This window comes from Triturus cristatus, chromosome 8 (genome assembly GCF_964204655.1).
Source record: "Triturus cristatus chromosome 8, aTriCri1.1, whole genome shotgun sequence".
NCBI classification, from domain to species: domain Eukaryota; kingdom Metazoa; phylum Chordata; class Amphibia; order Caudata; family Salamandridae; genus Triturus; species Triturus cristatus.
The window spans coordinates 739,601,059-739,626,090 of NC_140591.1; the positions used below are offsets into that span (position 1 = coordinate 739,601,059).

The 25,032-nt window shown below is 41.6% G+C and overlaps 4 non-coding genes across 4 annotated transcripts; all 4 read right to left on the bottom strand.

Moving 5' to 3' along the window:
• Positions 1-1,498: 1,498 nt before the first annotated feature.
• On the bottom strand, positions 1,499-1,570 carry TRNAP-UGG (transfer RNA proline (anticodon UGG)). The gene has a single exon. It is a non-coding gene; the product is annotated as a tRNA-Pro (tRNA).
• Positions 1,571-5,937: 4,367 nt separating this feature from the next.
• Positions 5,938-6,010, bottom strand: TRNAV-CAC (transfer RNA valine (anticodon CAC)). The gene has a single exon. It is a non-coding gene; the product is annotated as a tRNA-Val (tRNA).
• Positions 6,011-15,495: 9,485 nt separating this feature from the next.
• Positions 15,496-15,568, bottom strand: TRNAV-CAC (transfer RNA valine (anticodon CAC)). The gene has a single exon. It is a non-coding gene; the product is annotated as a tRNA-Val (tRNA).
• Positions 15,569-22,666: 7,098 nt separating this feature from the next.
• On the bottom strand, positions 22,667-22,739 carry TRNAV-CAC (transfer RNA valine (anticodon CAC)). Its single transcript has one exon. It is a non-coding gene; the product is annotated as a tRNA-Val (tRNA).
• Positions 22,740-25,032: the final 2,293 nt, after the last annotated feature.

A 25,032-nucleotide genomic window follows, 5' to 3' on the forward strand; every position in this document is an offset into this window, starting at 1 on the left:
TATTTTCTTTTTCTGGGATATTTTAAATTGTTTCGCTGTCAAGTCTGTGGCAGTAGAAAGCTGCTTATGATGCCAGATTTTGATGAATCCCCAAGGTACAAGTACAGAGGAATATATCAGTCTCTAGGATATGGAACTTTTAGCTAACACATCACAATATGTGATGCTTGCCAAGAAAACACTACATTCTGGAGCGCTGATGATCAGAACATTCTGCTCCTGAAGGATAGAAAAGACAGCTTGATTGAAATAAAGTCTGTTTATATTGACGCTCTCTCTCTCCCTATATATACATACATGCGTACACACACACACACAGGTATGTCATGCATTTCTTCAGATTTGTTTCAACCATTTACCATTTATTGGAGAATCCCTACTTTTCAAGTGACTGCAAATGAAGTCATCTCTGGCACTTTTTGTGCAAAGTAAGAGACACACATGACACCTTTTTATAAAAGTCATCGGTTTCTTTGTTACTGTGTACTTTCAAAGCATGGGGCTTTCACACGTCAGGTAAACCTGATTACCACTACACAACAAAAGCAGATGCAGCTTTCTTATCTATGTCGTGATAGAACAGTTGTGAATTGAGTAGAAGAAGGGCCCTGATGTGATACTTATTACATGCAGCCTGTAAGATAGTCAAACATGCAGGCTAGGAAGGAAGATGCAAATATCAATGTATTAGAAAAACACCTAAAGGCGAGTGATATGCTTTCATTCATGCATGGCTAGGAAAAATCGCCATACTGTTGCAAACATTCTTACACCACCAACTGGAAATAAATGATTCTGACATTAAACGTAAAGGTGACAATGCATTTGTATCATCACCTTGAGAAGGATCATCTTGGAATTGAGCCGAGGGCCTCTGCACTCAAAGCCAGAAACACTCCACTAAAATAAGATTCCTGTTGGTGCCAACAATTCTCCATGTTAATGCTTGTTCTAGGTGAGCAGTGAACCGATTGCAGGGCTCTTTTGAAAGCAAGGTCTGAGAACCAACAGATACATCCACACGCCGATTACTTTAGTGTTTTGAGAGAATTCCCTTTCTTGGAACGAGATTGCATGAAATAATCTTCAGGGCTTGGACAATTCCATGGCAAAACGGCACCTATCAACATTGTAGCCAACACAATATAACAACTGTTTCTGCCCGGTTTCAAACCAGGGACCTTTCGCGTGTGAGGCAAACGTGATAACCACTACACTACAGAAACAGATACCTACAGTTGATTTTTCTGTAATGAAACTGCTCCGAACTGGCTATTCCATGGGCCTGTGGCTTTAGATTTCTTTCATGCAACCTGCCCGACATCCCTAGCTGAACGCTCGTACATGCCATGCAAGACCAGATGTTTGGTATTAGCTCAGACTGGGCAGGGCTGAAGCATGAGACTCTAGCAAAGAATTATCCACTACTGCAAAGAAAAAATTGATGTTGGTTTTGAAATGCAAACTTCAAAACAACTTGAAAAGAGTACCAAGAAAAGGGCTCGTCCGGGATTTGAACCCGGGACCTCTCGCACCCAAAGCGAGAATCATACCGCTAGACCAACGAGCCCTCAAAATCCTCTTACCTCTCAAAAGCTAATACCGGCTCTAAGCCCGCAATGAAGATCATGCTGGTATCTTTATGATGCTTGGTCTGTGAATACGCATGAAAGTCAGTCTCAACTTACCCTTTCTCAAACGATAGCACTATCATTTACAAGTGTCTCCTTTTATTCCGTCCCAGCTTTGGACACGTCTTACAGGAAGTCAGCCCTTATTTATATATTTCTGCAGTGGCTGAAGCTTAATGAGAAAGAGTAACAAGTTGTTCATAACAACATAAGAAACACATTGTGCATTTTCTCTCAAATACTCCTTCACTTTGTGCCAAAAGAAATACCAAGGTGAATACCTAGGCCACAGATTCAAGCTAAAGATCTTCCTGCTGAATGCAAGGCGCAATAAAAACTGCATATCGCTGGACTAAAGCATTCCTTGCATAGCCTCTAACATCATAACATAACTGAGCTGCTAGCAGCAAGCTAACCAATACCTTTCTGAAATGAGAATGACATGTGCTTATCTGCTCAATCAGTGCTCAATCAGGCCAGATTTAGAAAAGGTGGAAAGGGTTCAAGTGGATGCCCCTTCCTTTTTAGGGTGGGTCCTGCTGACTATCATAGGATTGCTTGTAAAAGTGGTCAGGGTCAGAGGAAAAGCTGCCAACACTTCTTAGCGTTCTCTATAGATGCAGCCATTTTCTGTGACTGTAATTTCGGCCTTTTCCCAGAACTCTCTATTCTGCCTATGCAAATTAACAAAAGCAGTGCTTATTCCTCACTTGCTCAAAGGTCCTTCCTGTCCAGAAAGCTCTGATTAAGCATGCTTATTTTCTTTTTCTGGGATATTTTAAATTGTTTCGCTGTCCAGTCTGTGGCAGTAGAAAGCTGCTTATGATGCCAGGTTTTGATGAATCCCCAAGGTACAAGTACAGAGGAATATATCAGTCTCTAGGATATGGAACTTTTAGCTAACACATCACAATATGTGATGCTTGCCAAGAAAACACTACATTCTGGAGCGCTGATGATCAGAACATTCTGCTCCTGAAGGATAGAAAAGACAGCTTGATTGAAATAAAGTCTGTTTATATTGACGCTCTCTCTCTCCCTATATATACATACATGCGTACACACACACACACAGGTATGTCATGCATTTCTTCAGATTTGTTTCAACCATTTACCATTTATTGGAGAATCCCTACTTTTCAAGTGACTGCAAATGAAGTCATCTCTGGCACTTTTTGTGCAAAGTAAGAGACGCACATGACACCTTTTTATAAAAGTCATCGGTTTTTTTGTTACTGTGTACTTTCAAAGCATGGGGCTTTCACACGTCAGGTAAACCTGATTACCACTACACAACAAAAGCAGATGCAGCTTTCTTATCTATGTCGTGATAGAACAGTTGTGAATTGAGTAGAAGAAGGGCCCTGATGTGATACTTATTACATGCAGCCTGTAAGATAGTCAAACATGCAGGCTAGGAAGGAAGATGCAAATATCAATGTATTAGAAAAACACCTAAAGGCGAGTGATATGCTTTCATTCATGCATGGCTAGGAAAAATCGCCATACTGTTGCAAACATTCTTACACCACCAACTGGAAATAAATGATTCTGACATTGAACGTAAAGGTGACAATGCATTTGTATCATCACCTTGAGAAGGATCATCTTGGAATTGAGCCGAGGGCCTCTGCACTCAAAGCCAGAAACACTCCACTAAAATAAGATTCCTGTTGGTGCCAACAATTCTCCATGTTAATGCTTGTTCTAGGTGAGCAGTGAACCGATTGCAGGGCTCTTTTGAAAGCAAGGTCTGAGAACCAACAGATACATCCACACGCCGATTACTTTAGTGTTTTGAGAGAATTCCCTTTCTTGGAACGAGATTGCATGAAATAATCTTCAGGGCTTGGACAATTCCATGGCAAAACGGCACCTATCAACATTGTAGCCAACACAATATAACAACTGTTTCTGCCCGGTTTCGAACCGGGGACCTTTCGCGTGTGAGGCAAACGTGATAACCACTACACTACAGAAACAGATACCTACAGTTGATTTTTCTGTAATGAAACTGCTCCGAACTGGCTATTCCATGGGCCTCTGGCTTTAGATTTCTTTCATGCAACCTGCCCGACATCCCTAGCTGAACGCTCGTACATGCCATGCAAGACCAGATGTTTGGTATTAGCTCAGACTGGGCAGGGCTGAAGCATGAGACTCTAGCAAAGAATTATCCACTACTGCGAAGAAAAAATTGATGTTGGTTTTGAAACGCAAACTTCAAAACAACTTGAAAAGAGTACCAAGAAAAGGGCTCGTCCGGGATTTGAACCCGGGACCTCTCGCACCCAAAGCGAGAATCATACCCCTAGACCAACGAGCCCTCAAAATCCTCTTACCTCTCAAAAGCTAATACCGGCTCTAAGCCCGCAATGAAGATCATGCTGGTATCTTTATGATGCTTGGTCTGTGAATACGCATGAAAGTCAGTCTCAACTTACCCTTTCTCAAACGATAGCACTATCATTTACAAGTGTCTCCTTTTATTCCGTCCCAGCTTTGGACACGTCTTACAGGAAGTCAGCCCTTATTTATATATTTCTGCAGTGGCTGAAGCTTAATGAGAAAGAATAACAAGTTGTTCATAACAACCTAAGAAACACATTGTGCATTTTCTCTCAAATACTCCTTCACTTTGTGCCAAAAGAAATACCAAGGTGAATACCTAGGCCACAGATTCAAGCTAAAGATCTTCCTGGTGAATGCAAGGCGCAATAAAAACTGCATATCGCTGGACTAAAGCATTCCTTGCATAGCCTCTAACATCATAACATAACTGAGCTGCTAGCAGCAAGCTAACCAATACCTTTCTGAAATGAGAATGACATGTGCTTATCTGCTCAATCAGTGCTCAATGAGGCTCGATCAGGCGAGATTTAGAAAAGGTGGAAAGGGTCCAAGTGGATGCCCCTTCCTTTTTAGGGTGGGTCCTGCTGACTATCATAGGATTGCTTGTAAAAGTGGCCAGGGTCAGAGGAAAAGCTGCCAACACTTCTTAGCGTTCTCTATAGATGCAGCCATTTTCTGTGACTGTAATTTCGGCCTTTTCCCAGAAGTCTCTATTCTGCCTATGCAAATTAACAAAAGCAGTGCTTATTCCTCACTTGCTCAAATGTCCTTCCTGTCCAGAAAGCTCTGATTAAGCATGCTTATTTTCTTTTTCTGGGATATTTTAAATTGTTTCGCTGTCCAGTCTGTGGCAGTAGAAAGCTGCTTATGATGCCAGGTTTTGATGAATCCCCAAGGTACAAGTACAGAGGAATATGTCAGTCTCTAGGATATGGAACTTTTAGCTAACACATCACAATATGTGATGCTTGCCAAGAAAACACTACATTCTGGAGCGCTGATGATCAGAACATTCTGCTCCTGAAGGATAGAAAAGACAGCTTGATTGAAATAAAGTCTGTTTATATTGACGCTCTCTCTCTCCCTATATATACATACATGCGTACACACACACACACAGGTATGTCATGCATTTCTTCAGATTTGTTTCAACCATTTACCATTTATTGGAGAATCCCTACTTTTCAAGTGACTGCAAATGAAGTCATCTCTGGCACTTTTTGTGCAAAGTAAGAGACACACATGACACCTTTTTATAAAAGTCATCGGTTTCTTTGTTACTGTGTACTTTCAAAGCATGGGGCTTTCACACGTCAGGTAAACCTGATTACCACTACACAACAAAAGCAGATGCAGCTTTCTTATCTATGTCGTGATAGAACAGTTGTGAATTGAGTAGAAGAAGGGCCCTGATGTGATACTTATTACATGCAGCCTGTAAGATAGTCAAACATGCAGGCTAAGAAGGAAGATGCAAATATCAATGTATTAGAAAAACACCTAAAGGCGAGTGATATGCTTTCATTCATGCATGGCTAGGAAAAATCGCCATACTGTTGCAAACATTCTTACACCACCAACTGGAAATAAATGATTCTGACATTAAACGTAAAGGTGACAATGCATTTGTATCATCACCTTGAGAAGGATCATCTTGGAATTGAGCCGAGGGCCTCTGCACTCAAAGCCAGAAACACTCCACTAAAATAAGATTCCTGTTGGTGCCAACAATTCTCCATGTTAATGCTTGTTCTAGGTGAGCAGTGAACCGATTGCAGGGCTCTTTTGAAGGCAAGGTCTGAGAACCAACAGATACATCCACACGCTGATTACTTTAGTGTTTTGAGAGAATTCCCTTTCTTGGAACGAGATTGCATGAAATAATCTTCAGGGCTTGGACAATTCCATGGCAAAACAGCACCTATCAACATTGTAGCCAACACAATATAACAACTGTTTCTGCCCGGTTTCGAACCGGGGACCTTTCGCGTGTGAGGCGAACGTGATAACCACTACACTACAGAAACAGATACCTACAGTTGATTTTTCTGTAATGAAACTGCTCCGAACTGGCTATTCCATGGGCCTCTGGCTTTAGATTTCTTTCATGCAACCTGCCCGACATCCCTAGCTGAACGCTCGTACATGCCATGCAAGACCAGATGTTTGGTATTAGCTCAGACTGGGCAGGGCTGAAGCATGAGACTCTAGCAAAGAATTATCCACTACTGCAAAGAAAAAATTGATGTTGGTTTTGAAACGCAAACTTCAAAACAACTTGAAAAGAATACCAAGAAAAGGGCTCGTCCGGGATTTGAACCCGGGACCTCTCGCACCCAAAGCGAGAATCATACCCCTAGACCAACGAGCCCTCAAAATCCTCTTACCTCTCAAAAGCTAATACCGGCTCTAAGCCCGCAATGAAGATCATGCTGGTATCTTTATGATGCTTGGTCTGTGAATACGCATGAAAGTCAGTCTCAACTTACCCTTTCTCAAACGATAGCACTATCATTTACAAGTGTCTCCTTTTATTCCGTCCCAGCTTTGGACACGTCTTACAGGAAGTCAGCCCTTATTTATATATTTCTGCAGTGGCTGAAGCTTAATGAGAAAGAGTAACAAGTTGTTCATAACAACATAAGAAACACATTGTGCATTTTCTCTCAAATACTCCTTCACTTTGTGCCAAAAAAAATACCAAGGTGAATACCTAGGCCACAGATTCAAGCTAAAGATCTTCCTGCTGAATGCAAGGCGCAATAAAAACTGCATATCGCTGGACTAAAGCATTCCTTGCATAGCCTCTAACATCATAACATAACTGAGCTGCTAGCAGCAAGCTAACCAATACCTTTCTGAAATGAGAATGACATGTGCTTATCTGCTCAATCAGTGCTCGATCAGGCGAGATTTAGAAAAGGTGGAAAGGGTCCAAGTGGATGCCCCTTCCTTTTTAGGGTGGGTCCTGCTGACTATCATAGGATTGCTTGTAAAAGTGGCCAGGGTCAGAGGAAAAGCTGCCAACACTTCTTAGCGTTCTCTATAGATGCAGCCATTTTCTGTGACTGTAATTTCGGCCTTTTCCCAGAAGTCTCTATTCTGCCTATGCAAATTAACAAAAGCAGTGCTTATTCCTCACTTGCTCAAATGTCCTTCCTGTCCAGAAAGCTCTGATTAAGCATGCTTATTTTCTTTTTCTGGGATATTTTAAATTGTTTCGCTGTCCAGTCTGTGGCAGTAGAAAGCTGCTTATGATGCCAGGTTTTGATGAATCCCCAAGGTACAAGTACAGAGGAATATATCAGTCTCTAGGATATGGAACTTTTAGCTAACACATCACAATATGTGATGCTTGCCAAGAAAACACTACATTCTGGAGCGCTGATGATCAGAACATTCTGCTCCTGAAGGATAGAAAAGACAGCTTGATTGAAATAAAGTCTGTTTATATTGACGCTCTCTCTCTCCCTATATATACATACATGCGTACACACACACACACAGGTATGTCATGCATTTCTTCAGATTTGTTTCAACCATTTACCATTTATTGGAGAATCCCTACTTTTCAAGTGACTGCAAATGAAGTCATCTCTGGCACTTTTTGTGCAAAGTAAGAGACACACATGACACCTTTTTATAAAAGTCATCGGTTTCTTTGTTACTGTGTACTTTCAAAGCATGGGGCTTTCACACGTCAGGTAAACCTGATTACCACTACACAACAAAAGCAGATGCAGCTTTCTTATCTATGTCGTGATAGAACAGTTGTGAATTGAGTAGAAGAAGGGCCCTGATGTGATACTTATTACATGCAGCCTGTAAGATAGTCAAACATGCAGGCTAGGAAGGAAGATGCAAATATCAATGTATTAGAAAAACACCTAAAGGCGAGTGATATGCTTTCATTCATGCATGGCTAGGAAAAATCGCCATACTGTTGCAAACATTCTTACACCACCAACTGGAAATAAATGATTCTGACATTAAACGTAAAGGTGACAATGCATTTGTATCATCACCTTGAGAAGGATCATCTTGGAATTGAGCCGAGGGCCTCTGCACTCAAAGCCAGAAACACTCCACTAAAATAAGATTCCTGTTGGTGCCAACAATTCTCCATGTTAATGCTTGTTCTAGGTGAGCAGTGAACCGATTGCAGGGCTCTTTTGAAAGCAAGGTCTGAGAACCAACAGATACATCCACACGCTGATTACTTTAGTGTTTTGAGAGAATTCCCTTTCTTGGAACGAGATTGCATGAAATAATCTTCAGGGCTTGGACAATTCCATGGCAAAACGGCACCTATCAACATTGTAGCCAACACAATATAACAACTGTTTCTGCCCGGTTTCAAACCGGGGACCTTTCGCGTGTGAGGCAAACGTGATAACCACTACACTACAGAAACAGATACCTACAGTTGATTTTTCTGTAATGAAACCGCTCCGAACTGGCTATTCCATGGGCCTCTGGCTTTAGATTTCTTTCATGCAACCTGCCCGACATCCCTAGCTGAACGCTCGTACATGCCATGCAAGACCAGATGTTTGGTATTAGCTCAGACTGGGCAGGGCTGAAGCATGAGACTCTAGCAAAGAATTATCCACTACGGCAAAGAAAAAATTGATGTTGGTTTTGAAACGCAAACTTCAAAACAACTTGAAAAGAGTACCAAGAAAAGGGCTCGTCCGGGATTTGAACCCGGGACCTCTCGCACCCATAGCGAGAATCATACCCCTAGACCAACGAGCCCTCAAAATCCTCTTACCTCTCAAAAGCTAATACCGGCTCTAAGCCCGCAATGAAGATCATGCTGGTATCTTTATGATGCTTGGTCTGTGAATACGCATGAAAGTCAGTCTCAACTTACCCTTTCTCAAACGATAGCACTATCATTTACAAGTGTCTCCTTTTATTCCGTCCCAGCTTTGGACACGTCTTACAGGAAGTCAGCCCTTATTTATATATTTCTGCAGTGGCTGAAGCTTAATGAGAAAGAGTAACAAGTTGTTCATAACAACATAAGAAACACATTGTGCATTTTCTCTCAAATACTCCTTCACTTTGTGCCAAAAGAAATACCAAGGTGAATACCTAGGTCACAGATTCAAGCTAAAGATCTTCCTGCTGAATGCAAGGCGCAATAAAAACTGCATATCGCTGGACGAAAGCATTCCTTGCATAGCCTCTAACATCATAACATAACTGAGCTGCTAGCAGCAAGCTAACCAATACCTTTCTGAAATGAGAATGACATGTGCTTATCTGCTCAATCAGTGCTCAATCAGGCCAGATTTAGAAAAGGTGGAAAGGGTCCAAGTGGATGCCCCTTCCTTTTTAGGGTGGGTCCTGCTGACTATCATAGGATTGCTTGTAAAAGTGGTCAGGGTCAGAGGAAAAGCTGCCAACACTTCTTAGCGTTCTCTATAGATGCAGCCATTTTCTGTGACTGTAATTTCGGCCTTTTCCCAGAACTCTCTATTCTGCCTATGCAAATTAACAAAAGCAGTGCTTATTCCTCACTTGCTCAAATGTCCTTCCTGTCCAGAAAGCTCTGATTAAGCATGCTTATTTTCTTTTTCTGGGATATTTTAAATTGTTTCGCTGTCAAGTCTGTGGCAGTAGAAAGCTGCTTATGATGCCAGATTTTGATGAATCCCCAAGGTACAAGTACAGAGGAATATATCAGTCTCTAGGATATGGAACTTTTAGCTAACACATCACAATATGTGATGCTTGCCAAGAAAACACTACATTCTGGAGCGCTGATGATCAGAACATTCTGCTCCTGAAGGATAGAAAAGACAGCTTGATTGAAATAAAGTCTGTTTATATTGACGCTCTCTCTCTCCCTATATATACATACATGCGTACACACACACACACAGGTATGTCATGCATTTCTTCAGATTTGTTTCAACCATTTACCATTTATTGGAGAATCCCTACTTTTCAAGTGACTGCAAATGAAGTCATCTCTGGCACTTTTTGTGCAAAGTAAGAGACACACATGACACCTTTTTATAAAAGTCATCGGTTTCTTTGTTACTGTGTACTTTCAAAGCATGGGGCTTTCACACGTCAGGTAAACCTGATTACCACTACACAACAAAAGCAGATGCAGCTTTCTTATCTATGTCGTGATAGAACAGTTGTGAATTGAGTAGAAGAAGGGCCCTGATGTGATACTTATTACATGCAGCCTGTAAGATAGTCAAACATGCAGGCTAGGAAGGAAGATGCAAATATCAATGTATTAGAAAAACACCTAAAGGCGAGTGATATGCTTTCATTCATGCATGGCTAGGAAAAATCGCCATACTGTTGCAAACATTCTTACACCACCAACTGGAAATAAATGATTCTGACATTAAACGTAAAGGTGACAATGCATTTGTATCATCACCTTGAGAAGGATCATCTTGGAATTGAGCCGAGGGCCTCTGCACTCAAAGCCAGAAACACTCCACTAAAATAAGATTCCTGTTGGTGCCAACAATTCTCCATGTTAATGCTTGTTCTAGGTGAGCAGTGAACCGATTGCAGGGCTCTTTTGAAAGCAAGGTCTGAGAACCAACAGATACATCCACACGCCGATTACTTTAGTGTTTTGAGAGAATTCCCTTTCTTGGAACAAGATTGCATGAAATAATCTTCAGGGCTTGGACAATTCCATGGCAAAACGGCACCTATCAACATTGTAGCCAACACAATATAACAACTGTTTCTGCCCGGTTTCAAACCAGGGACCTTTCGCGTGTGAGGCAAACGTGATAACCACTACACTACAGAAACAGATACCTACAGTTGATTTTTCTGTAATGAAACTGCTCCGAACTGGCTATTCCATGGGCCTCTGGCTTTAGATTTCTTTCATGCAACCTGCCCGACATCCCTAGCTGAACGCTCGTACATGCCATGCAAGACCAGATGTTTGGTATTAGCTCAGACTGGGCAGGGCTGAAGCATGAGACTCTAGCAAAGAATTATCCACTACTGCAAAGAAAAAATTGATGTTGGTTTTGAAATGCAAACTTCAAAACAACTTGAAAAGAGTACCAAGAAAAGGGCTCGTCCGGGATTTGAACCCGGGACCTCTCGCACCCAAAGCGAGAATCATACCCCTAGACCAGCGAGCCCTCAAAATCCTCTTACCTCTCAAAAGCTAATACCGGCTCTAAGCCCGCAATGAAGATCATGCTGGTATCTTTATGATGCTTGGTCTGTGAATACGCATGAAAGTCAGTCTCAACTTACCCTTTCTCAAACGATAGCACTATCATTTACAAGTGTCTCCTTTTATTCCGTCCCAGCTTTGGACACGTCTTACAGGAAGTCAGCCCTTATTTATATATTTCTGCAGTGGCTGAAGCTTAATGAGAAAGAGTAACAAGTTGTTCATAACAACATAAGAAACACATTGTGCATTTTCTCTCAAATACTCCTTCACTTTGTGCCAAAAGAAATACCAAGGTGAATACCTAGGCCACAGATTCAAGCTAAAGATCTTCCTGCTGAATGCAAGGCGCAATAAAAACTGCATATCGCTGGACTAAAGCATTCCTTGCATAGCCTCTAACATCATAACATAACTGAGCTGCTAGCAGCAAGCTAACCAATACCTTTCTGAAATGAGAATGACATGTGCTTATCTGCTCAATCAGTGCTCAATCAGGCCAGATTTAGAAAAGGTGGAAAGGGTCCAAGTGGATGCCCCTTCCTTTTTAGGGTGGGTCCTGCTGACTATCATAGGATTGCTTGTAAAAGTGGTCAGGGTCAGAGGAAAAGCTGCCAACACTTCTTAGCGTTCTCTATAGATGCAGCCATTTTCTGTGACTGTAATTTCGGCCTTTTCCCAGAACTCTCTATTCTGCCTATGCAAATTAACAAAAGCAGTGCTTATTCCTCACTTGCTCAAAGGTCCTTCCTGTCCAGAAAGCTCTGATTAAGCATGCTTATTTTCTTTTTCTGGGATATTTTAAATTGTTTCGCTGTCCAGTCTGTGGCAGTAGAAAGCTGCTTATGATGCCAGGTTTTGATGAATCCCCAAGGTACAAGTACAGAGGAATATATCAGTCTCTAGGATATGGAACTTTTAGCTAACACATCACAATATGTGATGCTTGCCAAGAAAACACTACATTCTGGAGCGCTGATGATCAGAACATTCTGCTCCTGAAGGATAGAAAAGACAGCTTGATTGAAATAAAGTCTGTTTATATTGACGCTCTCTCTCTCCCTATATATACATACATGCGTACACACACACACACAGGTATGTCATGCATTTCTTCAGATTTGTTTCAACCATTTACCATTTATTGGAGAATCCCTACTTTTCAAGTGACTGCAAATGAAGTCATCTCTGGCACTTTTTGTGCAAAGTAAGAGACGCACATGACACCTTTTTATAAAAGTCATCGGTTTCTTTGTTACTGTGTACTTTCAAAGCATGGGGCTTTCACACGTCAGGTAAACCTGATTACCACTACACAACAAAAGCAGATGCAGCTTTCTTATCTATGTCGTGATAGAACAGTTGTGAATTGAGTAGAAGAAGGGCCCTGATGTGATACTTATTACATGCAGCCTGTAAGATAGTCAAACATGCAGGCTAGGAAGGAAGATGCAAATATCAATGTATTAGAAAAACACCTAAAGGCGAGTGATATGCTTTCATTCATGCATGGCTAGGAAAAATCGCCATACTGTTGCAAACATTCTTACACCACCAACTGGAAATAAATGATTCTGACATTGAACGTAAAGGTGACAATGCATTTGTATCATCACCTTGAGAAGGATCATCTTGGAATTGAGCCGAGGGCCTCTGCACTCAAAGCCAGAAACACTCCACTAAAATAAGATTCCTGTTGGTGCCAACAATTCTCCATGTTAATGCTTGTTCTAGGTGAGCAGTGAACCGATTGCAGGGCTCTTTTGAAAGCAAGGTCTGAGAACCAACAGATACATCCACACGCCGATTACTTTAGTGTTTTGAGAGAATTCCCTTTCTTGGAACGAGATTGCATGAAATAATCTTCAGGGCTTGGACAATTCCATGGCAAAACGGCACCTATCAACATTGTAGCCAACACAATATAACAACTGTTTCTGCCCGGTTTCGAACCGGGGACCTTTCGCGTGTGAGGCAAACGTGATAACCACTACACTACAGAAACAGATACCTACAGTTGATTTTTCTGTAATGAAACTGCTCCGAACTGGCTATTCCATGGGCCTCTGGCTTTAGATTTCTTTCATGCAACCTGCCCGACATCCCTAGCTGAACGCTCGTACATGCCATGCAAGACCAGATGTTTGGTATTAGCTCAGACTGGGCAGGGCTGAAGCATGAGACTCTAGCAAAGAATTATCCACTACTGCGAAGAAAAAATTGATGTTGGTTTTGAAACGCAAACTTCAAAACAACTTGAAAAGAGTACCAAGAAAAGGGCTCGTCCGGGATTTGAACCCGGGACCTCTCGCACCCAAAGCGAGAATCATACCCCTAGACCAACGAGCCCTCAAAATCCTCTTACCTCTCAAAAGCTAATACCGGCTCTAAGCCCGCAATGAAGATCATGCTGGTATCTTTATGATGCTTGGTCTGTGAATACGCATGAAAGTCAGTCTCAACTTACCCTTTCTCAAACGATAGCACTATCATTTACAAGTGTCTCCTTTTATTCCGTCCCAGCTTTGGACACGTCTTACAGGAAGTCAGCCCTTATTTATATATTTCTGCAGTGGCTGAAGCTTAATGAGAAAGAATAACAAGTTGTTCATAACAACCTAAGAAACACATTGTGCATTTTCTCTCAAATACTCCTTCACTTTGTGCCAAAAGAAATACCAAGGTGAATACCTAGGCCACAGATTCAAGCTAAAGATCTTCCTGGTGAATGCAAGGCGCAATAAAAACTGCATATCGCTGGACTAAAGCATTCCTTGCATAGCCTCTAACATCATAACATAACTGAGCTGCTAGCAGCAAGCTAACCAATACCTTTCTGAAATGAGAATGACATGTGCTTATCTGCTCAATCAGTGCTCAATGAGGCTCGATCAGGCGAGATTTAGAAAAGGTGGAAAGGGTCCAAGTGGATGCCCCTTCCTTTTTAGGGTGGGTCCTGCTGACTATCATAGGATTGCTTGTAAAAGTGGCCAGGGTCAGAGGAAAAGCTGCCAACACTTCTTAGCGTTCTCTATAGATGCAGCCATTTTCTGTGACTGTAATTTCGGCCTTTTCCCAGAAGTCTCTATTCTGCCTATGCAAATTAACAAAAGCAGTGCTTATTCCTCACTTGCTCAAATGTCCTTCCTGTCCAGAAAGCTCTGATTAAGCATGCTTATTTTCTTTTTCTGGGATTTTTTAAATTGTTTCGCTGTCCAGTCTGTGGCAGTAGAAAGCTGCTTATGATGCCAGGTTTTGATGAATCCCCAAGGTACAAGTACAGAGGAATATGTCAGTCTCTAGGATATGGAACTTTTAGCTAACACATCACAATATGTGATGCTTGCCAAGAAAACACTACATTCTGGAGCGCTGATGATCAGAACATTCTGCTCCTGAAGGATAGAAAAGACAGCTTGATTGAAATAAAGTCTGTTTATATTGACGCTCTCTCTCTCCCTATATATACATACATGCGTACACACACACACACAGGTATGTCATGCATTTCTTCAGATTTGTTTCAACCATTTACCATTTATTGGAGAATCCCTACTTTTCAAGTGACTGCAAATGAAGTCATCTCTGGCACTTTTTGTGCAAAGTAAGAGACACACATGACACCTTTTTATAAAAGTCATCGGTTTCTTTGTTACTGTGTACTTTCAAAGCATGGGGCTTTCACACGTCAGGTAAACCTGATTACCACTACACAACAAAAGCAGATGCAGCTTTCTTATCTATGTCGTGATAGAACAGTTGTGAATTGAGTAGAAGAAGGGCCCTGATGTGATACTTATTACATGCAGCCTGTAAGATAGTCAAACATGCAGGCTAAGAAGGAAGATGCAAATATCAATGTATTAGAAAAACACCTAAAGGCGAGTGATATGCTTTCATTCATGCATGGCTAGGAAAAATCGCCATACTGTTGCAAACATTCTTACACCACCAACTGGAAATAAATGATTCTGACATTAAACGTAAAGGTGACAATGCATTTGTATCATCACCTTGAGAAGGATCATCTTGGAATTGAGCCGAGGGCCTCTGCACTCAAAGCCAGAAACACTCCACTAAAATAAGATTCCTGTTGGTGCCAACAATTCTCCATGTTAATGCTTGTTCTAGGTGAGCAGTGAACCGATTGCAGGGCTCTTTTGAAGGCAAGGTCTGAGAACCAACAGATACATCCACACGCTGATTACTTTAGTGTTTTGAGAGAATTCCCTTTCTTGGAACGAGATTGCATGAAATAATCTTCAGGGCTTGGACAATTCCATGGCAAAACAGCACCTATCAACATTGTAGCCAACACAATATAACAACTGTTTCTGCCCGGTTTCGAACCGGGGACCTTTCGCGTGTGAGGCGAACGTGATAACCACTACACTACAGAAACAGATACCTACAGTTGATTTTTCTGTAATGAAACTGCTCCGAACTGGCTATTCCATGGGCCTCTGGCTTTAGATTTCTTTCATGCAACCTGCCCGACATCCCTAGCTGAACGCTCGTACATGCCATGCAAGACCAGATGTTTGGTATTAGCTCAGACTGGGCAGGGCTGAAGCATGAGACTCTAGCAAAGAATTATCCACTACTGCAAAGAAAAAATTGATGTTGGTTTTGAAACGCAAACTTCAAAACAACTTGAAAAGAATACCAAGAAAAGGGCTCGTCCGGGATTTGAACCCGGGACCTCTCGCACCCAAAGCGAGAATCATACCCCTAGACCAACGAGCCCTCAAAATCCTCTTACCTCTCAAAAGCTAATACCGGCTCTAAGCCCGCAATGAAGATCATGCTGGTATCTTTATGATGCTTGGTCTGTGAATACGCATGAAAGTCAGTCTCAACTTACCCTTTCTCAAACGATAGCACTATCATTTACAAGTGTCTCCTTTTATTCCGTCCCAGCTTTGGACACGTCTTACAGGAAGTCAGCCCTTATTTATATATTTCTGCAGTGGCTGAAGCTTAATGAGAAAGAGTAACAAGTTGTTCATAACAACATAAGAAACACATTGTGCATTTTCTCTCAAATACTCCTTCACTTTGTGCCAAAAGAAATACCAAGGTGAATACCTAGGTCACAGATTCAAGCTAAAGATCTTCCTGCTGAATGCAAGGCGCAATAAAAACTGCATATCGCTGGACGAAAGCATTCCTTGCATAGCCTCTAACATCATAACATAACTGAGCTGCTAGCAGCAAGCTAACCAATACCTTTCTGAAATGAGAATGACATGTGCTTATCTGCTCAATCAGTGCTCGATCAGGCGAGATTTAGAAAAGGTGGAAAGGGTCCAAGTGGATGCCCCTTCCTTTTTAGGGTGGGTCCTGCTGACTATCATAGGATTGCTTGTAAAAGTGGCCAGGGTCAGAGGAAAAGCTGCCAACACTTCTTAGCGTTCTCTATAGATGCAGCCATTTTCTGTGACTGTAATTTCGGCCTTTTCCCAGAAGTCTCTATTCTGCCTATGCAAATTAACAAAAGCAGTGCTTATTCCTCACTTGCTCAAATGTCCTTCCTGTCCAGAAAGCTCTGATTAAGCATGCTTATTTTCTTTTTCTGGGATATTTTAAATTGTTTCGCTGTCCAGTCTGTGGCAGTAGAAAGCTGCTTATGATGCCAGGTTTTGATGAATCCCCAAGGTACAAGTACAGAGGAATATATCAGTCTCTAGGATATGGAACTTTTAGCTAACACATCACAATATGTGATGCTTGCCAAGAAAACACTACATTCTGGAGCGCTGATGATCAGAACATTCTGCTCCTGAAGGATAGAAAAGACAGCTTGATTGAAATAAAGTCTGTTTATATTGACGCTCTCTCTCTCCCTATATATACATACATGCATACACACACACACACAGGTATGTCATGCATTTCTTCAGATTTGTTTCAACCATTTACCATTTATTGGAGAATCCCTACTTTTCAAGTGACTGCAAATGAAGTCATCTCTGGCACTTTTTGTGCAAAGTAAGAGACACACATGACACCTTTTTATAAAAGTCATCGGTTTCTTTGTTACTGTGTACTTTCAAAGCATGGGGCTTTCACACGTCAGGTAAACCTGATTACCACTACACAACAAAAGCAGATGCAGCTTTCTTATCTATGTCGTGATAGAACAGTTGTGAATTGAGTAGAAGAAGGGCCCTGATGTGATACTTATTACATGCAGCCTGTAAGATAGTCAAACATGCAGGCTAGGAAGGAAGATGCAAATATCAATGTATTAGAAAAACACCTAAAGGCGAGTGATATGCTTTCATTCATGCATGGCTAGGAAAAATCGCCATACTGTTGCAAACATTCTTACACCACCAACTGGAAATAAATGATTCTGACATTAAACGTAAAGGTGACAATGCATTTGTATCATCACCTTGAGAAGGATCATCTTGGAATTGAGCCGAGGGCCTCTGCACTCAAAGCCAGAAACACTCCACTAAAATAAGATTCCTGTTGGTGCCAACAATTCTCCATGTTAATGCTTGTTCTAGGTGAGCAGTGAACCGATTGCAGGGCTCTTTTGAAAGCAAGGTCTGAGAACCAACAGATACATCCACACGCCGATTACTTTAGTGTTTTGAGAGAATTCCCTTTCTTGGAACGAGATTGCATGAAATAATCTTCAGGGCTTGGACAATTCCATGGCAAAACGGCACCTATCAACATTGTAGCCAACACAATATAACAACTGTTTCTGCCCGGTTTCAAACCGGGGACCTTTCGCGTGTGAGGCAAACGTGATAACCACTACACTACAGAAACAGATACCTACAGTTGATTTTTCTGTAATGAAACTGCTCCGAACTGGCTATTCCATGGGCCTCTGGCTTTAGATTTCTTTCATGCAACCTGCCCGACAACCCTAGCTGAACGCTCGTACATGCCATGCAAGACCAGATGTTTGGTATTAGCTCAGACTGGGCAGGGCAGAAGCATGAGACTCTAGCAAAGAATTATCCACTACTGCAAAGAAAAAATTGATGTTGGTTTTGAAACGCAAACTTCAAAACAACTTGAAAAGAGTACCAAGAAAAGGGCTCGTCCGGGATTTGAACCCAGGACCTCTCGCACCCAAAGCGAGAATCATACCCCTAGACCAACGAGCCCTCAAAATCCTCTTACCTCTCAAAAGCTAATACCGGCTCTAAGCCCGCAATGAAGATCATGCTGGTATCTTTATGATGCTTGGTCTGTGAATACGCATGAAAGTCAGTCTCAACTTACCCTTTCTCAAACGATAGCACTATCATTTACAAGTGTCTCCTTTTATTCCGTCCCAGCTTTGGACACGTCTTACAGGAAGTCAGCCCTTATTTATATATTTCTGCAGTGGCTGAAGCTTAATGAGAAAGAGTAACAAGTTGTTCATAACAACATAAGAAACACATTGTGCATTTTCTCTCAAATACTCCTTCACTTTGTGCCAAAAGAAATACCAAGGTGAATACCTAGGCCACAGATTCAAGCTAAAGATCTTCCTGCTGAATGCAAGGCGCAATAAAAACTGCATATCGCTGGACTAAAGCATTCCTTGCATAGCCTCTAACATCATAACATAACTGAGCTGCTAGCAGCAAGCTAACCAATACCTTTCTGAAATGAGAATGACATGTGCTTATCTGCTCAATCAGTGCTCAATCAGGCCAGATTTAGAAAAGGTGGAAAGGGTCCAAGTGGATGCCCCTTCCTTTTTAGGGTGGGTCCTGCTGACTATCATAGGATTGCTTGTAAAAGTGGTCAGGGTCAGAGGAAAAGCTGCCAACACTTCTTAGCGTTCTCTATAGATGCAGCCATTTTCTGTGACTGTAATTTCGGCCTTTTCCCAGAACTCTCTATTCTGCCTATGCAAATTAACAAAAGCAGTGCTTATTCCTCACTTGCTCAAAGGTCCTTCCTGTCCAGAAAGCTCTGATTAAGCATGCTTATTTTCTTTTTCTGGGATATTTTAAATTGTTTCGCTGTCCAGTCTGTGGCAGTAGAAAGCTGCTTATGATGCCAGGTTTTGATGAATCCCCAAGGTACAAGTACAGAGGAATATATCAGTCTCTAGGATATGGAACTTTTAGCTAACACATCACAATATGTGATGCTTGCCAAGAAAACACTACATTCTGGAGCGCTGATGATCAGAACATTCTGCTCCTGAAGGATAGAAAAGACAGCTTGATTGAAATAAAGTCTGTTTATATTGACGCTCTCTCTCTCCCTATATATACATACATGCGTACACACACACACACAGGTATGTCATGCATTTCTTCAGATTTGTTTCAACCATTTACCATTTATTGGAGAATCCCTACTTTTCAAGTGACTGCAAATGAAGTCATCTCTGGCACTTTTTGTGCAAAGTAAGAGACGCACATGACACCTTTTTATAAAAGTCATCGGTTTCTTTGTTACTGTGTACTTTCAAAGCATGGGGCTTTCACACGTCAGGTAAACCTGATTACCACTACACAACAAAAGCAGATGCAGCTTTCTTATCTATGTCGTGATAGAACAGTTGTGAATTGAGTAGAAGAAGGGCCCTGATGTGATACTTATTACATGCAGCCTGTAAGATAGTCAAACATGCAGGCTAGGAAGGAAGATGCAAATATCAATGTATTAGAAAAACACCTAAAGGCGAGTGATATGCTTTCATTCATGCATGGCTAGGAAAAATCGCCATACTGTTGCAAACATTCTTACACCACCAACTGGAAATAAATGATTCTGACATTGAACGTAAAGGTGACAATGCATTTGTATCATCACCTTGAGAAGGATCATCTTGGAATTGAGCCGAGGGCCTCTGCACTCAAAGCCAGAAACACTCCACTAAAATAAGATTCCTGTTGGTGCCAACAATTCTCCATGTTAATGCTTGTTCTAGGTGAGCAGTGAACCGATTGCAGGGCTCTTTTGAAAGCAAGGTCTGAGAACCAACAGATACATCCACACGCCGATTACTTTAGTGTTTTGAGAGAATTCCCTTTCTTGGAACGAGATTGCATGAAATAATCTTCAGGGCTTGGACAATTCCATGGCAAAACAGCACCTATCAACATTGTAGCCAACACAATATAACAACTGTTTCTGCCCGGTTTCGAACCGGGGACCTTTCGCGTGTGAGGCAAACGTGATAACCACTACACTACAGAAACAGATACCTACAGTTGATTTTTCTGTAATGAAACTGCTCCGAACTGGCTATTCCATGGGCCTCTGGCTTTAGATTTCTTTCATGCAACCTGCCCGACATCCCTAGCTGAACGCTCGTACATGCCATGCAAGACCAGATGTTTGGTATTAGCTCAGACTGGGCAGGGCTGAAGCATGAGACTCTAGCAAAGAATTATCCACTACTGCGAAGAAAAAATTGATGTTGGTTTTGAAACGCAAACTTCAAAACAACTTGAAAAGAGTACCAAGAAAAGGGCTCGTCCGGGATTTGAACCCGGGACCTCTCGCACCCAAAGCGAGAATCATACCCCTAGACCAACGAGCCCTCAAAATCCTCTTACCTCTCAAAAGCTAATACCGGCTCTAAGCCCGCAATGAAGATCATGCTGGTATCTTTATGATGCTTGGTCTGTGAATACGCATGAAAGTCAGTCTCAACTTACCCTTTCTCAAACGATAGCACTATCATTTACAAGTGTCTCCTTTTATTCCGTCCCAGCTTTGGACACGTCTTACAGGAAGTCAGCCCTTATTTATATATTTCTGCAGTGGCTGAAGCTTAATGAGAAAGAATAACAAGTTGTTCATAACAACCTAAGAAACACATTGTGCATTTTCTCTCAAATACTCCTTCACTTTGTGCCAAAAGAAATACCAAGGTGAATACCTAGGCCACAGATTCAAGCTAAAGATCTTCCTGGTGAATGCAAGGCGCAATAAAAACTGCATATCGCTGGACTAAAGCATTCCTTGCATAGCCTCTAACATCATAACATAACTGAGCTGCTAGCAGCAAGCTAACCAATACCTTTCTGAAATGAGAATGACATGTGCTTATCTGCTCAATCAGTGCTCAATGAGGCTCGATCAGGCGAGATTTAGAAAAGGTGGAAAGGGTCCAAGTGGATGCCCCTTCCTTTTTAGGGTGGGTCCTGCTGACTATCATAGGATTGCTTGTAAAAGTGGCCAGGGTCAGAGGAAAAGCTGCCAACACTTCTTAGCGTTCTCTATAGATGCAGCCATTTTCTGTGACTGTAATTTCGGCCTTTTCCCAGAAGTCTCTATTCTGCCTATGCAAATTAACAAAAGCAGTGCTTATTCCTCACTTGCTCAAATGTCCTTCCTGTCCAGAAAGCTCTGATTAAGCATGCTTATTTTCTTTTTCTGGGATATTTTAAATTGTTTCGCTGTCCAGTCTGTGGCAGTAGAAAGCTGCTTATGATGCCAGGTTTTGATGAATCCCCAAGGTACAAGTACAGAGGAATATGTCAGTCTCTAGGATATGGAACTTTTAGCTAACACATCACAATATGTGATGCTTGCCAAGAAAACACTACATTCTGGAGCGCTGATGATCAGAACATTCTGCTCCTGAAGGATAGAAAAGACAGCTTGATTGAAATAAAGTCTGTTTATATTGACGCTCTCTCTCTCCCTATATATACATACATGCGTACACACACACACACAGGTATGTCATGCATTTCTTCAGATTTGTTTCAACCATTTACCATTTATTGGAGAATCCCTACTTTTCAAGTGACTGCAAATGAAGTCATCTCTGGCACTTTTTGTGCAAAGTAAGAGACACACATGACACCTTTTTATAAAAGTCATCGGTTTCTTTGTTACTGTGTACTTTCAAAGCATGGGGCTTTCACACGTCAGGTAAACCTGATTACCACTACACAACAAAAGCAGATGCAGCTTTCTTATCTATGTCGTGATAGAACAGTTGTGAATTGAGTAGAAGAAGGGCCCTGATGTGATACTTATTACATGCAGCCTGTAAGATAGTCAAACATGCAGGCTAAGAAGGAAGATGCAAATATCAATGTATTAGAAAAACACCTAAAGGCGAGTGATATGCTTTCATTCATGCATGGCTAGGAAAAATCGCCATACTGTTGCAAACATTCTTACACCACCAACTGGAAATAAATGATTCTGACATTAAACGTAAAGGTGACAATGCATTTGTATCATCACCTTGAGAAGGATCATCTTGGAATTGAGCCGAGGGCCTCTGCACTCAAAGCCAGAAACACTCCACTAAAATAAGATTCCTGTTGGTGCCAACAATTCTCCATGTTAATGCTTGTTCTAGGTGAGCAGTGAACCGATTGCAGGGCTCTTTTGAAGGCAAGGTCTGAGAACCAACAGATACATCCACACGCTGATTACTTTAGTGTTTTGAGAGAATTCCCTTTCTTGGAACGAGATTGCATGAAATAATCTTCAGGGCTTGGACAATTCCATGGCAAAACAGCACCTATCAACATTGTAGCCAACACAATATAACAACTGTTTCTGCCCGGTTTCGAACCGGGGACCTTTCGCGTGTGAGGCGAACGTGATAACCACTACACTACAGAAACAGATACCTACAGTTGATTTTTCTGTAATGAAACTGCTCCGAACTGGCTATTCCATGGGCCTCTGGCTTTAGATTTCTTTCATGCAACCTGCCCGACATCCCTAGCTGAACGCTCGTACATGCCATGCAAGACCAGATGTTTGGTATTAGCTCAGACTGGGCAGGGCTGAAGCATGAGACTCTAGCAAAGAATTATCCACTACTGCAAAGAAAAAATTGATGTTGGTTTTGAAACGCAAACTTCAAAACAACTTGAAAAGAATACCAAGAAAAGGGCTCGTCCGGGATTTGAACCCGGGACCTCTCGCACCCAAAGCGAGAATCATACCCCTAGACCAACGAGCCCTCAAAATCCTCTTACCTCTCAAAAGCTAATACCGGCTCTAAGCCCGCAATGAAGATCATGCTGGTATCTTTATGATGCTTGGTCTGTGAATACGCATGAAAGTCAGTCTCAACTTACCCTTTCTCAAACGATAGCACTATCATTTACAAGTGTCTCCTTTTATTCCGTCCCAGCTTTGGACACGTCTTACAGGAAGTCAGCCCTTATTTATATATTTCTGCAGTGGCTGAAGCTTAATGAGAAAGAGTAACAAGTTGTTCATAACAACATAAGAAACACATTGTGCATTTTCTCTCAAATACTCCTTCACTTTGTGCCAAAAGAAATACCAAGGTGAATACCTAGGTCACAGATTCAAGCTAAAGATCTTCCTGCTGAATGCAAGGCGCAATAAAAACTGCATATCGCTGGACGAAAGCATTCCTTGCATAGCCTCTAACATCATAACATAACTGAGCTGCTAGCAGCAAGCTAACCAATACCTTTCTGAAATGAGAATGACATGTGCTTATCTGCTCAATCAGTGCTCGATCAGGCGAGATTTAGAAAAGGTGGAAAGGGTCCAAGTGGATGCCCCTTCCTTTTTAGGGTGGGTCCTGCTGACTATCATAGGATTGCTTGTAAAAGTGGCCAGGGTCAGAGGAAAAGCTGCCAACACTTCTTAGCGTTCTCTATAGATGCAGCCATTTTCTGTGACTGTAATTTCGGCCTTTTCCCAGAAGTCTCTATTCTGCCTATGCAAATTAACAAAAGCAGTGCTTATTCCTCACTTGCTCAAATGTCCTTCCTGTCCAGAAAGCTCTGATTAAGCATGCTTATTTTCTTTTTCTGGGATATTTTAAATTGTTTCGCTGTCCAGTCTGTGGCAGTAGAAAGCTGCTTATGATGCCAGGTTTTGATGAATCCCCAAGGTACAAGTACAGAGGAATATATCAGTCTCTAGGATATGGAACTTTTAGCTAACACATCACAATATGTGATGCTTGCCAAGAAAACACTACATTCTGGAGCGCTGATGATCAGAACATTCTGCTCCTGAAGGATAGAAAAGACAGCTTGATTGAAATAAAGTCTGTTTATATTGACGCTCTCTCTCTCCCTATATATACATACATGCATACACACACACACACAGGTATGTCATGCATTTCTTCAGATTTGTTTCAACCATTTACCATTTATTGGAGAATCCCTACTTTTCAAGTGACTGCAAATGAAGTCATCTCTGGCACTTTTTGTGCAAAGTAAGAGACACACATGACACCTTTTTATAAAAGTCATCGGTTTCTTTGTTACTGTGTACTTTCAAAGCATGGGGCTTTCACACGTCAGGTAAACCTGATTACCACTACACAACAAAAGCAGATGCAGCTTTCTTATCTATGTCGTGATAGAACAGTTGTGAATTGAGTAGAAGAAGGGCCCTGATGTGATACTTATTACATGCAGCCTGTAAGATAGTCAAACATGCAGGCTAGGAAGGAAGATGCAAATATCAATGTATTAGAAAAACACCTAAAGGCGAGTGATATGCTTTCATTCATGCATGGCTAGGAAAAATCGCCATACTGTTGCAAACATTCTTACACCACCAACTGGAAATAAATGATTCTGACATTAAACGTAAAGGTGACAATGCATTTGTATCATCACCTTGAGAAGGATCATCTTGGAATTGAGCCGAGGGCCTCTGCACTCAAAGCCAGAAACACTCCACTAAAATAAGATTCCTGTTGGTGCCAACAATTCTCCATGTTAATGCTTGTTCTAGGTGAGCAGTGAACCGATTGCAGGGCTCTTTTGAAAGCAAGGTCTGAGAACCAACAGATACATCCACACGCCGATTACTTTAGTGTTTTGAGAGAATTCCCTTTCTTGGAACGAGATTGCATGAAATAATCTTCAGGGCTTGGACAATTCCATGGCAAAACGGCACCTATCAACATTG